Here is a 17,305-nt window from a genome sequence, read left to right as displayed (position 1 = left end):
CTCTACAAGCCAGAAGAGAGTGGAATGATATATTTAAAGTGATGAAAGGGAAGAACCTACAACCAAGATTACTCTACCCAGCAAGGATCTCATTCAGATTCCATGGAGAAATCAAAAGCTTTACAGACAAGCAAAAGCTAAGAGAATTCAGCACCAACAAACCAGCTCTAAAACAAATGCTAATGGAACTTCTCTAAGTGGGAACACAAGAAAAGGACCTACAAAAACAAACCCATAACAATTAAGAAAATGGAATAGGAACATACATATGGATAGTTACCTTAAACGTGAATGGATTAAATTGTCCAACCAAAAGACACAACCTTGCTGAATGGATACAAAAACAAGACCCATAAATATGCAGTCTACAAGAGACCCACTTCAGACCTATGGACACATACAGACTGAAACTGAGGGGATGGAAAAAGATATTCCATGCAAATGGAAATCAAAAGAAAGCTGGAGTAGCAATACTCATATCAGATAAAATAGACTTTAAAATAAAGAAAGTTACAGAGACAAGGAAGGACACTACATAATGATCAAAGGATCAATCTGAGAAGAAGATATAACAATTATAAATATATATGCACCCAACATAGGAGTACCTCAATACATAAGGCAACTGCTAACAGCTATAAAAGAGGAAATTGACAGTAACACAATCATAGTGGGGGACTTTAGCACCACACTTACACCAATGGACAGATCATCCAAACAGAAAATTAATAAGGAAAGAGAAGCTTTAAATGACACAATAGACCAGATAGATTTAATTGATATTTGTAGGACATTCCATCCAAAAACAGCATATTACACTTCCTTCTCAAGTGCACATGGAATATTCTCCAGGATTGATCACATCTTGGGTCACAAATCAAGCCTCAGTAAATTTAAGAATATTGAAATCATATCAAACATCTTTTCCAACCAAAATGTTATGAGATTAGAAATCAATTACAGGGGAAAAAAAAATAAAAAACACAAACACATGGAGGCTAAACAATACGTTACTAAATAACCAAGAGATCACTGAAGAAATCAAAGAAGAAATCAAAAAATACCTAGAAACAAATTACAATGAAAACAGGACAATCCAAAACCTATGGGATGCAGCAAAAGCAGTTCTAAGAGGGAAGTTTATAGCAATACAAGCCTAGCTCAAGAAATAAGAAAAATCTCAAATAAACAATCTAGTCTTACACCTAAAAGGAACTAGAGAAAGAAGAACAAACAAAACCCAAAGTTAGCTGAAGGAAAGAAATCATAAAGATCAGAGCAGAAATAAATGAAATAGGGGCTTCCCTGGTGGCACAGTGGTTAAGAATCTGCCTGCCAATGCAGGGGACATGGGTTCAAGCCCTGGTCCAGGAAGATCCCACATGCCACGGAGCAACTAAGCCCGTGCGCCACAACTACTGAGCCTGCGCTCTAGGGCCTGTGAGCCACAACTACTGGCCCACATGCCACAACTACTGAAGCCCTCACGCCTAGAGCCCGGCTCCACAACAAGAGAAGCCACTGCAATGCAAAGCCTGTGCACTGCAACAAAGAGTAGCCCTTGCTCGCCGCAACTAGAGAAAAGCCCACATACAGTAACGAAGACCCAACACAGCCAAAAATAAAATAAATAAATTTATAAAAACAAACAAACAAAAAGAAATAAATGAAATAGAAACAAAAAACAGTAGCAAAAATCAATAAAACGAAAAACTGGTTCTTTGAGAAGATAAACAAAATTGATAAACCTTTAGCCAGACTCATCAAGAAACAGAGGGAGGAGACTCAAATCAATAAAATTAGAAACGAAAAAGGAGAAGTTACAACAGACACCACAGATATACAAAGCACCCTAAGAGACTACTATAAGCGACTCTATGCCAAAAAAATGGACAACCTGGAAGAAATGGACAAATTCTTAGAAAGGTATAACCTTCCAAGACTGAACCAGGAAGAAATAGAAAATGTGAACAGACCAATCACAAGTAACAAAATTGAAACTTATTTAAAATCTTCCAACAAACAAAAGTCCAGGACCGGATGGCTTCACATGTGAATTCTATCAAACATTTAGAGAAGAGCTAACACCCATTCTTCTCAAACTCTTCCAAAAAATTGCAGAGGAATGAACACTCCCAAACTCATTCTATGAGGCCACCATGATCCTGATACCAAAATCAGACAATGATACTACAAAAAAAGAAAATTACAGACCAATATCACTGATGAATATAGATGCAAAAATCCTCAACGCAATACTAGCAAACAGAATCCAACAACACATTAAAAGGATCATACACCATGATCAAGTGGGATTTATCTGAGGTATGCAAGGATTCTTCAATATACGTAAGTCAATTAATGTGATACACCATATTAACGAATTGAAGAATAAAAACCATATGATCATCTCAATAGATGCAAAAAAACTTTTGAAAAAATTCAACACACATTTATGATAAAAATTCTCCAGAAAGTGGGCATAGAGGGAACCTACCTCAATATAATAAAGGCCATATATGACAAACCCACAGCAAACATCATTCTCAATGGTGAAAACCTGAAAGCATTTCCTCTAAGATCAGGAACAAGACAAGGATGTCCACTCTCACCACTATTATTCAACATAGTTTTGGAAGTCCAGCCAAGGCAATCAGAGTAGAAAAAGAAATAAAATGAATACAAATTGGAAAAGAAGAAGTAAAACTGTCACTGTGTGCAGATGACATGATACTATACATAGAGAATCCTAAAGATGCCACCAGAAAGCTACTAGAGCTAATCAATGAATTTGGTAATGTTGCACGTTACAAAATTAATGCACATAAATCTCTTGCATTCCTATACACTAACAATGAAAGATCAGAAAGAGAAATTAAGGAAACAATCCCATTTACCATTGCAACAAAAAGAATAAAATACTTAGGAATAAACCTACCTATGGAGGTAAAAGACCTGTACTCAGAAAACTATAAGATATTGATGAAAGCAATCAAAGATGACACAAACAGATGGAGAGATATACCATGTTCTTGGATTCGAAGAATCAGTATTGTGAAAATGACTATGCTACCCAAAGCAATCTACAGATTCAATGCAATCCCTGTCAAATTACCAGTGGCATTTTTTTTCAGAACTAGAAGAAAAAAACCTAAAATTTGTATGGAGACATAAAAGACCCCAAATAGCCAAAGCAGTCTTGAGGGAAAAAAACGGAACTGGAGGAATCAGACTCCCTGACTTCAGACTATACTACAAAGTTACAGTAATCAAGACAATATGGTACTGGCACAAAAACAGAAATATAGATCAATGGAACAGGATAGAAAGCCCAGAGATAAACCCCGCGCACCTATGGTCAACTAATCTATGACAAAGGAGGCAAGGATATACAATGGAGAAAAGACCGTCTCTTCAAAAAGTGGTGCTGGGAAAACTGGACAGCTACATGTAAAAGAATAAAATTAGGACACTCCCTAACACCATACACAAAAATAAACTCAAAATGGATTAGAGACTAAATGTAAGACCAGACACTATAAAATTCTTAGAGGAAAACATAGGAAGAACACTCTTTGACATAAATCACAGCAAGATCTTTTTTGATCCACCTCCTGGAGTAATGGAAATAAAAAAAAAAACAAAAAACAAATGGGACCTAATGAAACAAAAGCTTTTGCAAAGCAAAGGAAACTACAAACAAGACAAAAAGACAACCCTCAGAAGGGGTGAAAATATTTGCGAACGAATCAACAGACAAAGGATTAAGCTCCAAAATATATAAACAGCTCATGCAGCTCAATATTAAAAAAACAAACAACCCAATCAATAAATGGGCAGAAGACCTAAATAGACATTTCTCCAAATAAGACATACAGATGGCCAAGAAGCACATGAAAAGTTGCTCAACATCACTAATTATTAGAGAAATGCAAATCAAAACTACAATGAGGTATCACCTCACACCAGTTAAAATGGGCATCATCAGAAAATCTACAAACAACAAATGCTGAAGAGGGTGTGGAGAAAAGGGTACCCTCCTGCACTGTTGGTGGGAATGTAAATTGATACAGCCACTGTGGAGAACAGTATGGAGATTCCTTAAAAAACTAAAAATAAAATTACCATATGATCCAGTAATCCCACTACTGGGCATATACCCAGAGAAAACCATAATTCAAAAAGACACATGTTCATTGCGGCAATATGTACAATAGCCAGGTCATGGAAGCCACTCAAATGCCCATCGACAGACGAATGGATAAAGAAGAAGTGGTACATATATACAATGGAATATTACTCAGCCATAAAAAGGAATGAAATTGGGTCATTTGTAGAGACGTGGTTGGATCTAGAGACTGTCACACAGAGTGAAGTAAGTCAGAAAGAGAAAAACAAATATCATATATTAATGCATATATTGGAACCTAGAAAAATGGTACAGATGAACCAGTTTGCAGGGCATTAACTGAGACACAGATGTAGAGAACAAACGTATGGACACCAAGGGGGGAAAGTGGCAGGGGCGTGGGGGTGGTGGTGTGATGAATTGGTCGATTGAGATTGACATGTATACACTGATGTGTATAAAATGGATAACTAATAAGAACCTGCTGTATAAAAAAATAAATAAAATTTTTAAAAAGACAATTAAAAAAATTAAATCTTTATGCTGCGTAATTGTAGTTACTAAATATGAAATCACTTGGTATATTGGCCTCTTCTCTCAAATCTCAAAATTACCTGTGACCTCAAAATGGCTGGACGCAAATAGCCACCACAAAGTACCCATCTGCCTAGAGCTCCCGTGGCTTCCTCTGAGGACCTCAGTGCTACCTGACGTCCGCTCAGTCTTCTGAGATGAGGAGGCACCCTCCCTCTCAGCCCAACAGAATTCGACTTGCTGGCCTACTCCCCAGTCTGGGGTTTGAGGGAGGTGCCTGGCGTAGCCTCAAGGAATCATTGATTAGCCCCTAGTCAAATGGTTACACAGAGGAAGAAAGTATTTTGATGAGTTGGACCAACCTCCTGTGTGGAGTTCCTCCAAGATGGTATGATTCTGGGGTCTGCACCGCACCCCCGTCCACCCCCCGGGCCCATCCTCAGGCAGACATCTCCATGTAGTGGGATGCCCAGCCTGAGAAGTGCCAGAGGGTAGAAACTGGAAACTTTTTGTGAGGCTGCTGGGAGCTTTCACCCTTGTTGTTGGCAAACCTCCTCCTTATGGGCCTCTGTGGGTCTTGTCCCTGGAGGAACAAAAAGCATGTCACGTAACCAATTGTAAAATAATATAAATCAATAAGATACAATCAAAGCTTATATATTAAAGCTGCTGCCAAACGCAGCTCAATGAAGAATACCGCTGCTTGTAAGTTCTCAGTAAAATGGCAAAGTTAATTAAAGGTTCTTAGTGATGCTGTGCCCTTCCGTCTCCCCTAGCCCCACATCCATGACAAAGAAGCTCTGATACCAGCTTACTTTGTCCTGCTCCACCAAACTGCAACAAATCTGCAATGGCTCCGAGAATGCTTATCACCATATTCCAACTCAATTCCCAGGTCCCTGGGTCCTCACATTCCCCAGGATGGCCTACACAAAAGGGAACCTCGTTTCCTGGGTGTGGAAAATGTGCAGACTGAAAATCTCCTCCCTTTACCCTTGAGTGTGACATTTGGATGAAAACGACCTGGCATTTGGTCTTACCTGACCAGCCTCGGTGGAAGCTGACTCCAGGTGCATGTCGACTTTGATAACCTTCCGAGGTTCCTGAGGACTTCCTGTGTTCCTCGGACTTCCGAGGTTCCTGAGGACACTCAAAGCACTGTCCCCAGAGTCCCCTTCCTAAGCCTGCTCCTTCCTGCACTTCATTTAGGGTCCTCTCCTGGACCCTTGCTCTGTCTGGATCCACCCATGAGACTCATGGCCCCTTTGAGATTTGGTGGACATTGGAATGGTTTTGAAAAATATGATTTAGTGTTTTACAGGTTTATTTTTACATACCTTATTTCCTCATCTAAAGGCTTAAATAGAAAGAAGGCAAAAGGAAAACTACAGGTAGGAAAGTAAGGCAGGGAGAGATGAAGCTAGTACAACAAATGCACATCCAAATGCTCTGGAAAGTTGCTTTTGGAGGTGGGGACAGGGCAAGCTCAGAACGAGCTGCCTAGCATTTTTCCCAGATGATGTCACAGGAAATTTTGATTTTAGCCACTGATGATGAAGATGATTTGGGGGCCAAGTTTGGATTGTTGCCCCAGACCCTCACAGTCTTGTGAGTCTGAGCTGTATGAACAGCTGTGCCTCCTTGCATCTGGAAAGAATCATGCCACTGCAAAGTTTCTCTGTCTCCCGCAAGTCCTGTATTTCCCCTCTTTGGACTTTTTCATTGACCATTGCCTCTTAGACTGTTCTGCCTTCTCCTGTCTCCCTGTGGAAGTCAACCTGTTTTTTAGGGCCGCCATCACTTCTTCACCTTTCCAGGCGTCCAGATGGAATTAAACTCTGCCTTTCCCAGGTTTGTATCTCTCTTAAAGCACTGATCCCAGCCTGTGCTAGTCACCTTGGTATTTGTCACTGGCTGGCTGTAGATCTTTGGGAGGGCAGGGACCCAGGGGATTTTCTTCCTGGGGCTACATCTGAGCTGGTGCTTTCCTTTAGGTATAGAATCAGAATCTTCAAACTGAAAAGTTCCAGGGACTTGATGACCTCTAGCACGAACAGTCCCTGAAGATGGGGTAGTCCTGGTCCCTTGGTAGAAAGGAGGGGATTAACAGTCTCTGGGTTACTAAGGCCTCATGGACTCAGGGCCTTCCCCAGTGTCCTCAGTTCTTCTGCTGGGCCAGCTGTGCCTTCCTAGAACCCTCTGATTCCATGAGCTGGCCTGGCCTATGGGTCCCTCCTTCTGGGCTTCAGTCCCTGTGACCAAGTAGCCAGCCAGCCAGAGCCCTGGGGCATAAGCATCTGAAGTCAGCCTGCTTGCCTGCCCCCATCACAGCCTGCCCCAGGCCCTGCCCTCAGGCACGCCTAGCTCACCTGGTCCAAGAAAGAGCTACTTATCGTTCCCTTCCTTTTCTGCTTCTCATCTTACCCACCCAGCTGCCCTGGGCAGAGCCCTAGGGTCATGCTAGAGTACTCCTTGTTCCTCACCTCCATCCCATTAATCACTAAACCCTGCTCTCCAAACCAGGGTGTTTTTTTTTTTGGATCAAAAAATCAGATCAGGTTATCACTCCCCTGTTTAAAACCATTCAAAGGTTACTCATTGCTCTCAGGATACCAGCTAAAATTCTTAACAGGATTTAAAAACCTTTCACCTGGCCCTTTTGAAATAAGAGGATTTATAATCTTTTCAAAACCAACAAGAATCCTGACACAACCTTAATTTTCCAGCTGTCAAAACTATTTAAGATCTATGAGGTCTGCATTAAATTGTTAAAAGGTGATTAACTCATCTGGCTTGAATGGGTATGAATTCCAAGGGAATTTTTTTTCCCGCCCCCTTCTCTGCTCTGCCTGTGACACTCTCCTTAGGTGACTGCTGGTGATAAGGTTCATTAAGGCAGTCAGGGTGGAGAGGACTGTGGAGGGGGCTGGAGGTGGAGTCTTGTAAATGAGATTCCTAGTAATACCAAAGAATGGCCCACCCCTCCCTCTAAAATTCCTACTCTATATCAACACTATGCAACTGTCAGAATTCCTTTTAATGGCAAAAAGATTTGGAAGGAATGTAAATACTCAACAATAGGGGAATGGTATGTAAACTATGGTTGGAATAATATGCTGCCATTTAAAAGGAAGGTTTTGGGCCATTTCCCTAGTGGCACAGTGGTTAAGAATCCACCTGCCAGTGCAAGGGACATGGGTTCAAGCCCTGGTCCGAGAAGATCTCACATGCTGCGGAGCAACTAAGCCCATGCGCCACAACTACTGAGCCCGCACTCTAGAGCCCGTGAGCCACAGCTGCTGAGCCCACGTGCCACAACTACTGAAGCCCTCATGCCGAGAGCCCATGCTCCGCAACTAGAGAAGCCACCTCAATGAGAAGCCCGCGCACCACAATGAAGAGTAGCCCCCGCTCACCGCAACTAGAGAAAGACCGCATGCAGCAACGAAGACCCAACACAGCCAAAAGTAAATAAATAAATAAAATTTAAAAAAATAAAAGCAAGGTTTTGAAGACTCTGCGACATGAAGAAGCGCATATTATGTCACATTAAGTGGAATGTAGGTCACAGTCTGAGACAAGAGAGGTGGTGTAGGGATGTGAGATGGCGACAAAAACATGGATTTTTTAGCTGGATATAAAGACTGGCCATTCAATCGCCCCTACTCTCCCCACTCACAAGCTGTGTGATCATCTGCAAGTTAACTTCTCTGGGCTTTGGTTTCTTCTTTTTTAGAAATGTAGATAGTAACACAAGCTAGATTGTCTTGAGTGTTAGATAAGATAATGCATATAAAATTGCCAGGCAGAAATCAAAACAGGAGCTCAGTAAATATTAGTTCCCTTCCCCTTCTCTAAGTTGTGTGTGTGTATATTTTTAATTTTGTAAAAAGACTTGAAAATAATTAACAAAATTAAAGACTTTTATTTTCTGAACCATTTCAGTTATCTGTTGCTGTGTGACAAAGCAGCCTACAACCTAGTGGCTTAAAACAAAACCTTATTGAAACCGTGCACCTCAGATTGGGACTTGAACCCACATGCCGGGACTCGAACCCGGCCAAAACCCACAGTCTTCCAACTGAGATCACACACCTGGTTTCAGGACTTAATGAAGCTCAGGTTCTTGATGTCTCTTCACAGAAGTAATTCAGTGAGAGACAAAGTGATAGGTAAGAAGTGGATTTATTTAGAGAGAAACACTCCACAGAGTGTGGGCCATCTCAGAAGGTGAGAAAGGCACCAGGGTATGGGGTTGTCAGTTTTTATAGGGGTGGGTAATTTCATAGACTAATGAGTGGGAGGAGTATTCCAGCTATTTCAGGAAGGGGCAGGGATTTCTAGGAATTGGGCCACCACCCACTTTTTGACCCTTATGGTCGGTCTTGGAACTGTCATGGCACCTGTGGGTATGTCATTTAGCTTGCTGATGTGTTACAGTGAACATATACGGAAGCTCAAGGTCTAGTGGAAGTCTCCTTGTCCACCATCTTGGACCCATTTGGTTCTAATCAGTTTATGTCATGTCCTCAGGCTATGTCATTCTTTCAAAGGTTGTGCCCTGTCCCCTTCCCTCCTGTTTCACTATTATCATATCACACAATTGTCACAAAAGTCAGGAATTCCTGCAAATCTCACCCAGGCAGTTCTTCTGCTTCACATGGCATTAACTGAGGCCACTCCATGGTATTTATCTGGTGACTGGGCTGGTCAGGAGGGTTAAGACAGCTTCCTCATTCACCGGTTAACACCTTGGTGAAGATGACTGGCAGGCTGGGCTCAGCCGGACTATTGGCCAGGACAGAAGTGAATCACAGGAGGAAAACTTATAATATGCAAATGTGTGAAGTTGTGAAAGTCCAGAGCAAGTACAGGCAGACCTGGGAGATATTGTGGGTTCAATCCAGACCACTGCAAATACTGCAATCAAGTGAGTCACATGAAGTTTTTTGGTTTTCCAGTGCATATAAAATTTACGTTTACACTATACTGTAATCTATTAAGTGTGCAATGGCTTTATGTCTTTACTGTTAAAAAGTGCTAACCATCATCTGACAAAGCATGGTTGCCACAAACCTTTGATTTGTAAAAATCACAATACTTGTAAAGCACAATAAATGAGGTATGTGCATACTTCAAAATAACATGGTACTTTGGAGCCTCAAATGAAAGAAAGCTTATATCTGTGTGAGAGATTCTGAAAAGGCCCTCACATGGACCTTTGAGGGTGTGGGAGAGTCCCCAGGTCCAGTTGGGACGGAAGGCATCTTAGAGGAAATAAAAAAGCACCAGCAAATGTGTGAATGTGGGAAGGTAAGGGACCTGTTTGGGCATGAAGGAGTAGATAGATTCGGAATGAGGTATAGTCACAGGGGTAAGTCTCAGTAAGCTGTGCTGTGAAGGGTGTTTGACTGCCAGGGTGAGATTAGATCTGTTTCACTTGATAGGCAGAGGGAAAGTCTCACCTGGCCTGAGTGAAAAAGATTCCAACAGGGGTCAGGCAGGGATGATAAGTGAGTCAAATTGTCTGGGTATAAAAATAATCAAATTGGAGGCAGCCACTACTCAACTTTGTCATAGTTACCATTCAGGGATATGAAGCCACTTGGCCAGAACCTTTGATTTTTCAAAAGAAGTTAAAAAAAAATCCAGATTCTTAGGGAAAACTTCTCACTTAAAAAAAAAAAAAAAAAATATATATATATATATATATATATATATATATATATATATTTAGACTGTGCCAGGTCTTAGTTGCAGCATATGGGATCTTCATTGCAGCATGCAGAATCTTTATTTGAGGCATACAGGATCTTTAGTTGCAGCATGCGGGATCTTTTAGTTGTGGCATATGGGCTTCTTAGTTGTGGCATGCGGACTTAGTTGCGGCATGCAAACTCTTTAGTTGTGGCATGCATGTGGGATCTAGTTCCCCAACCAGGGATCGAACCCAGGTCCCCTGCATTGGGATCACGGAGTCTTACCCACTGGACCATGAGAGAAGTCCCAAAACTTCTCACTTTTAAAATGTTGACCACTACAATACGTAAAAACTATGGGCCAGATGAGGCCTGTGGGTGTTGGCTCTCCTTGGATATTTGTAGGGCTGAATTGTGTTTGGAAGGGTGGCTGGGGCAGAGGGGGTGGAGGGAAGACCAGGGGATGACACAGCCAGAGAACTTAGCTACTTTTGTTCTCTTTCTATCCTGCCGAAGAAAGCCGAGGGAATTCATCTCCAGAGTTTTTGCATATGTTTTTGGTTTTGTCTTTTGGAATCGTCTCTACCCTAGGGCTGGTTTGCCAGGGAATTTTGGATTGGGCCTGGCAGCTGGTTCTCACTTTTCAGGCCTTCTCACTAAAAAGTCTTATTTATTCCATCCTCTTTCAGTGGTTTGTTTCTATGTCCTGGGGTGAGGCCTCACATAAGCATTTGTGTGTGTGTGTGTGTGTGTGTGTGTGTGTGTGTGTGTGTAAGAGTTCTTGCTTCTGAAGAATTCAGAATTAACAGCAGATCTTCTGTGCTGGGCTTTCTGGACCTGGCAGGAGCTGACCTTTATGGAAACAGAACCCTTTGCCTGCCGTAGACTTGAGGGAGGCCACTGACCGAACTCATAATCTTGGCTGATTACCTTGCATCCTGAGGTTATCAGCAAACCTTCGTAGAGGAAAATGTTCTACTCTATTATGTCTATACGTTGGGATGACAGATAACATAGTGGAAGAAATATTAGAAGCAGCAGAGCTAGATGAGAATGTTTTATTTGCTGGGTGACCTTGGTCCAGTCACCTCCCCTCTCTGTGTCTCAGTTCCCTCATCTATAATGTTATAACCACAAGTGTTCACCTCCTCGTGTATTGTGAGGATTCAGTGAGACCATGGATGCAGAAGTACCTGACACCCAGCTATGCTGAATCAGAGGAATAAATGAAGGTATTGAGCTAAGGAGATGTGGATTTAAATATTGACTCCACTACTTTTCTTATGATAAGACATCTGTGTTCACTACAAAGCAATCATCACCAAAAGTCTGGTTACCATCCACCACCATACGATTGACGCCCCCTCGCCTATTTCACCCACCCCCCAAACACCTTCCCCTCTGGTAACCACTAATTTGTTCTCTGAGTCTGTGAGTCTGTTTTTGTTTTGTTTTTTTTCTTTGTTTAGATTCCACATATGAGTGATATCACATGGCTTTTGTTTTTCCCCTTCTGTCTTATTTCACTTGACTCTACAACTAGGATAACAGCTACCATGAGTTCAGTAATTACTATGTACCAGGCTCTGTACATCTTTTAAAATCCTTACAACAACTCTATATGGATGGAGGTATGATTGTTGTTATCCTCATTTTACAAATGAGGAAACTGAGGCACAGAAGGATTAAGTAACTTACCCAAGACCTCCCAGCTAAGTGGTGAAACCAGGCTATCTGATTCCAGAGCCTATACTTTCTTTCCAGCTGTGTGAGTTAGGACAAGCCCTGTAATCTTTCTGCTCCTCAGTTCCTGGCGTATAAAATTGGGAACTCTTTGGGAGGATTAGAAATAATGTAGATAAAATTACTATCATGGCAAGTGCCTGGCATTTCATGGATATTAACTTTTTACTAACTGCTCAGTGTTATGGGTTGAAGTGTATTCTTCCAGGAGATGTTGAAGTCCTATGGTGCCTATGAATATGACCTTATTTGGAAATAAGGTTTTTGCAGATGATGAAGTTAAGGTGAGGTAATTAGGGTGAGAAATTTGGACACAGAGACAGACACAAAGGGAGAGTGCCATCTGAACTTGAAGGAAGAGATCGGGGTGATGCATCAAGAAGCCAAGCAATGCCAACGATTGCCAGCAAACCACCAGAAGCTAGGGTAGAAGGTTGGAACAGATTTACCCTCACAGCTCTCAGAAGGAACTAGCCCTGCTGACACCTTAATTTGGACATCTAGCCTCCAGGGCTATGAGAGAATACCTTTCTGTTGTTTTCAGCCACCCAGCTTGTGGCACTTTGCTACGGTGGCCCCGGGGATCTAATAGGTCAGTGAATGGTACATGTACCTTCATTTACTCTGCAATGTGTCTCTGGTTCTCTGGGTGCACACGGTAGCCTGCCAGTGAGCACGCTGGGTGCTCTGCACACGTGCAGCCCTGCAACCTAACTGTACATAGAGTCAGTCTAACATATTAGGAAGTGGACCAAGGTCAGCTTTTCAAGATCCCACCTGCCTTTTGTGATTCCCTGGATTAAGTTCCAACTACTGTACTCTTATGCTATCCTGGGCAGGGCAGAATGTCTTCAATAAACTCATTCAGAAGAAGGTGCTAGTGGATAATTTGTGCCTCCCAAATGAATTAATCACACTTGAAAGGTGAAATCTCAGAAACCTTGGTGCCTGGTTAGAAGAGATTTTAGTTTAAGACCCCTCAGGCCCCCACAGGATATCTGCATATCTGACAGACCATGTGCCCCGTGCATTGCTCTCTGCACACAGATATCCATGTTGCCAGAGATCAAGGGATACTTTCTAGCAGAGAAGGTGATTTAAGCAGCCCAGGTAAGCACCTCAGGCCTTCAGGGAAATCAGGACAGCCTCACAGAGCATTCAGAAATGGAGAGGCAGGAGGACTTTGTGAGCCCAAGAGATTCATTGTTAAAGCTTGGAAAACAATTAAGAGTTGGAATGAGCTCAAGCAGCAGCAACCAGGGGCCCTGCCAGGCACTGTTCTTCAGGAATTCTAGAAGCAGAATTCCCTCAGGTTGATTTTCAGGAAAGGAAAAGAAATCCCCAAACAGAAAGACCATCACAACTGTTTAAAACAGGGGGAGATCAATATCTGTTAGCCACCCCTGTTCCTGTTAACTATTAGGGGGTATCAGACCACCTGCATAAGTTACCTATTGCTGTTTAAAAAACTACCCCACATTGAGCAGCTTAAAATAATCAATATTTATTGTCTCACAGTCTCTGGGGGTCACCTTACCTGGGTGGCTCTGGATCAGGGTCTTTCACGAGGTTGCAGTTGAGCTGTTGGCTGGGGCTGCAGTTGGCCCAAGGCTTGACTGGGGCTGGTAGATTTGCTCCTGAGATGCCTCCCTCATGTGGCTGTTGGTAGGAGACCTTGGTTTCTTGCTCCCTGTTGTCCAGAAGCCTCACTTCCTCACCACATAGGCGTAGGGTGACCAGTCATCCTGGTTTGCCCAGGACTAAGGGCGTTCTCAGGATGTGAGAATTTCAGTCTAAAACTTCAGTCCTGGGCAACCTGGGGACAAGTTGGTCATCCTGTGTGGACCTGTCTCCCAGGGGCTGCTCAGAACATGAAGAGTGACCTGAGAGAGTGGACAAGACAAGAGCCATGAGGTCTTCCATCATCTAATCTTGGAAGTAACCTACTGTGTACATCACTTCTGGTCTATTCTATTGGTCACACAGACGAGCCCTGGTACAGTGTGCAAAGTGACTATACAAGGTGTAAATATCAAGAGGTGGGGATCAGTGGAGCCATCTTGGAGGCCCCCAAACTCATTGGTTTAAAGCAACCACCATGTTAATATCTCTCATGAGTCTGTGGGTTAACAGGGCTCAGCTGGGTGTTTCTTCTGTCCCACATGATGTCTGTTGGACCTGCAGTCTTCGGGGCTCAACTGGGCTGGAATCCCAAATGACTTATTCCCATGGCTGGCAGCTGGTGCTGGCTGTTGGCTAGGAGCTCACCTAAGGCTGCCAATGGGAACGTCTTGGTTCTGCTTCATGCGACCTTTGCACGTGGCTTGGGCTAGGTTCTGAGAGGGAACATCCCAAGAACAAGTGTGTAAGAGCAAGGAAACAGAAGCTGCCAAATCTTCTAAGACTTGAGATCAGAAGTCCTCCAACAGCTTATGCTGCATTCCACTGGCAAAGCAGTCACAGGGACAGCCCAGATTAAGGAAAGGGGAAATAAACCATACTTCTTGATGTGAGGAACAGCATACATTTATAGGAATGGGAGAAATTATTAGGGGCTACTACACTGCCTAATGGGGCTACCACTCCCCAAAGATTGTGCTGCAAGGCCTCTCATTGGCAAATGTGCAAAATCCCCAGGGGTGGAGAAGTATTCCAGGCATTCTTAAATTTCTGTATCTATAACCCTGGCTTTATTTTTTTTTAATATTCTTAGTTTAAAAATTACACATGTAACTGTAATGAGCTTCATTATAAATAGAAAATACAGGTAAGCATAAGAAAAAAACCTACAATTCCTATCCCTAAAGACAATACTGTATAATTTTGGTACATAGCATCTTAGAATTTATTCTATGCAAAAATAACAATTTTGGGGCTTCCCTGGTGGTGCAGTGGTTGAGAATCCACCTGCCAATTCAGGGGATCTTCCTGGTCCGGGAAGATCCCACATGCCGCGGAGCAACTAAGCCCGTGCGCCACAACTACTCAGCCTGCGCTCTAGAGCCTGCAAGCCACAACTACTGCAACCCACATGCCTAGAGCCCATGCTCCGCAACAAGAGAAGCCACCACAATGAGAAGCACGTGCACCGCAACAAAGAGTAACCCCTGCTCACCGCAACTAGAGAAAGCCCGCACACAACAGCGAAGACCCAATGCAACCAAAAATAAATAAATAAAATAAATAAATTTATGAAAAATAATTTTATTTTACAGAACTGTAACCATTCTGTACCTACTATTTTTGAATCTGCCATTTTCTCTTAAAACTACATTGCGAACATCTTTCTGTGACAGTTAATATAGAGCTAACTCAGCTTAAGGGTTGCATAGTGTTTCATTGTATATCTACCAACTGAGACTGTTGATGGCAACAACAGAAACAAACCATGGTTAACTTAATTAGCAAAAAAGGAAATTTTTTGAAGGGTATTGGATAGCCCATAGAATCTACGATATGTCAGTTTAGAGTTCCATTAGCTATTGTTGTGTAACAACCCATAAGACTTAGTGGAATAAAAGAATCACCATTTTAATATATTTATAAATTCTGTGGGTGAGGAATTCCAATAGGGAACAGCAGGGATGATGCCACAGTATCTGGGACCTCAGCTGGGAAAACTCAAACTAGGAGTGAAATGAAAGGCTGGGGTGGGGTGGGGGTGGAATCATCTGGAGGCTTCTTCATGCACATGTTGGAGATTGGGATGACATGAGTTGGACTATGAGCTGAGTGGGACTCTTGATCAGAGTGCCTATATGAGGTCTCTCTACATGGCTTGGGCTTCCTCCAGTGTGGCGGCCTCTGGGTAGTCTGACTTCTTACAAGATGGCTCAGTGCTCCAGGAGCTGGTGTCCTAGCAAGCAGCGAGGAAGCTGCATGGCCTTTCATGACCTAGCCCTGGAAGTCACTTCCACCAAGGTCCATTGATTGAAGTGGTCACAAGCCTGCCCAGATTCAAAAGGAGGGGACATACTCTCTACTTCTCAATGGGAGGAGTATCAGAGAATTTGTGGCCATGTTCTAAAATCACCATAATTAGGATAAGTTAAGATACCATAACAAAGAAAGCTCAACTAAGAGTGAGTTAATGAATATAGAAGTTTATTTCTCTCACACGTAACAGTTCCAAGGTGAGTAGTCTAGCTCATTGAGGCAGCTCTGCCCCACCAGACACTTACCTCTATGTTGCTGGAATCTAGGCTCCACTGCCAACATGGCAATCTTGAAAGGCACTAACTGTCCCTGTGTCTTTGTGGGCAAAACCTTAGGCAGGAGCATCACACTGGGCACTCAGCTCACACACTTGTACCTTGCCTTCCAGGGAGCAGGGAGTAGGCATATCCGCCTTCTTCCTGCTTCTGTAGTGGAAAGCAGGGGTGCTTCTTTCTTATTTTAGAATTTTCCCTTAAAAGGAAGGATGATCAGATGCTAGATACTCTAAAAGCAACAAATATCCAGTAGAATATGGATGTATCATATTCCATCCCTTATTGATAGATATTTAGGTTGATAAGCTTCTATTGATAAGATGTTATGCACATTGCTGCAAAGAACATTCAAATATCTTTGAATACTTGTAAGATATTTTTTTTCCCTTTAAGATACATTCCAGGACTTCCCTGGTGGCACAGTGGTTAAGAATCTGCCTGCCATCGCAAGGGACACCAGTTCAAGCCCTTTTCGGGGAAGATCCCACAGGCCACAGAGCAACTAAGCCAGTGTGCCACAACTACTGAGCCTGCACTCTAGAGCCTGTGAGCCACAACTACTGAGCCTTCGTGCCATAACTACTGAAGCCCGTGCACCTAGAGCTTGTGCTCCACAAGAGAAGCCACTGCAATGAGAAGCCCGTGCACCACAATGAAGAGTAGCCCCCGCTTGCAGCAACTAGAGAAAGCCTGCTTACAGCAACGAAGACCCAACATGGTCAAAAATAAATGAATAAATTTATTAAAAAAAGGTACATTCCAAGGAGTCATGTCATAGTTTCTGATTTCTGCATCTAGTCCTACAGGACCCCAATAAAGAAGGCAATCTCCTTTTCTTCAAGTAAGGAGTGACAGCTCAGCAATTTGTATGAACCAGGGAGAAAGAATGGAGACACTCAGCATGTACTATCAAGGATGCTCCAGGATTAAGTGTTGGTGTGGCCATGATCATAAACCACTCTTGTTTAGGGGCACTGTGTGAAGGACTT

General features: G+C 42.7%; 1 long non-coding RNA gene across 1 annotated transcript; it reads right to left on the bottom strand.

Moving 5' to 3' along the window:
- Nucleotides 1-7,131: 7,131 nt before the first annotated feature.
- LOC113612106 (uncharacterized) lies at nt 7,132-16,890 on the bottom strand. The gene is made up of 3 exons (XR_003429722.1): nt 16,714-16,890; nt 10,226-10,232; nt 7,132-7,146 (listed from the first exon to the last, which is right to left on the bottom strand). It is a non-coding gene; the product is annotated as an uncharacterized LOC113612106 (long non-coding RNA).
- Between the last annotated feature and the right edge of the window lie 415 nt (nt 16,891-17,305).

The sequence above is a fragment of the Aethalodelphis obliquidens genome, unplaced genomic scaffold, assembly GCF_003676395.1.
Source record: "Aethalodelphis obliquidens isolate GAN/ISIS:26980383/991018 unplaced genomic scaffold, ASM367639v1 scaffold72, whole genome shotgun sequence".
In the NCBI taxonomy this organism is placed as follows: Eukaryota; Metazoa; Chordata; class Mammalia; order Artiodactyla; family Delphinidae; genus Aethalodelphis; species Aethalodelphis obliquidens.
This window is presented reverse-complemented; position numbering and strand designations above follow the sequence as displayed.